Here is a 1558-nt window from a genome sequence, read left to right as displayed (position 1 = left end):
TCTAACTCCCTGTGGCCCAATCGAAGAAGAAGAAAAGATGCGGAGCAGGCCGTTCACTACACGGTTTGGAGGGCCAACCTGAAAATTTATTCATATGTGGACATGTCGAAAGAAAATAATTCTATATAAATGCTACTATAGCGCCGTATCAGTAGCGCGGTGCCCCGCGCTACTGCTAGGCTTTTCCCTAATAATATAATTAGTCCACATAGGCCAACATATTCCTTTCTTTCTTTAGCAGGACTCGTTCTCTTATTCTCACATCATCATCCTCATCCTTAGCTTATTGATTCCCGAGCCTATTTATTGAGTTAGCTTATAATAGATAACTCCAAGACATATATAAATTGGTTGTTTTGGTTTTAAGGAGGCGAGGTGGTACTATTCTATACCAACATAGAATATATGCCATTAACTACATGGTTTGGAGCAGGCCACTTGGCCCATGTAGTGGTCTAACTCCCCATGGCCCAATCGAAGAAGAAAAAAAGATGCGGCGTAGGCCGTTCACTACACGGTTTGGAGGGCCAACCCAAAAATTTATTCATAGGTGGACATGTCAGATAGGTACAAAAGAAAATAATTCTATATGATGAACGGACCAAAATTCAGAGAAACACATCATACTTTATAGCTATACATATAGATTAGTCTCATTTCTTCTAGGCATACACAACAAGCATTGTGTATCTGTTGTATTGCAGGAGGAAAGCACGATGTGCTCGATACAGTCTTTTACATCACAAAGTGGCCTGTCTACAAACCGTATTTCATTTGACCTAAACTGAATAACTTAGCCACCTCCCATAGCTTCGCCACCAGCTCTGTAAGTTGGGGTGTTTCCAGATCTGTGCCCACTATTACTTGACCGGGAGTGGGTGATAGAACCTATAGACGGAGTACCCCGTGTTGATAACCGTGGCAAAGGAGATCAAAGCGCCAAAGATGACGAAGAAGGTGACAGACTGCCTGGGGAAGCACTGCAGCCTGACCCACTTGATGGCCTTGGCGGCTGTGCTCTTATGATGCGCCGACACGTCCTTGCAGAGGCGGAGCAGGTCTTTGGTATAGATTGTGTTGCTGTACTCATCTGCGAGTCCAGTGAAGAGGTTGACGATCTCCTTGTCGGTCTGGTGTGTGTGCGCCAGGATCCCGCGCTCCCTCAGCAGCTTGGCGTCGGCCTCGGTCTGCAGCAGCCGAGCCATGCAGATGGAGTAGGCGGTGACGCCGAGGCCGCACTGTTGGTAGCTCTGCTCGAACGCGATGAGGCTGCGGAAGACGGACTCGCTGTAGCCGTGGATGTGCTGGGCAGGGACGTGCATCACCCCTCGCACGTCCATCATGTTCCTCTTGAAGACGATGTGTAACGAGCTGCCGCCCGGAGCGGCCTGCTTGCTGAAACTGGTCCGCCACTCCTCGAACCAGGTCGCGCAGGGGAGGTGCGACTCTGGCTCGGCGTGCAGGGAGGAAGAATCGTTGGGCAGCATGTGGGTGTGTTGGGGCACCCTGGACGAGTGGAAAAGATGCAGGAGGTGATGAACTACTTTCGGGAACCGGG

This window comes from Triticum urartu, chromosome 3 (assembly GCF_003073215.2).
Source record: "Triticum urartu cultivar G1812 chromosome 3, Tu2.1, whole genome shotgun sequence".
In the NCBI taxonomy this organism is placed as follows: Eukaryota; Viridiplantae; Streptophyta; class Magnoliopsida; order Poales; family Poaceae; genus Triticum; species Triticum urartu.
The sequence above is the reverse complement of the archived record's forward strand: the minus strand, read 5'-3'. Positions refer to the sequence as shown.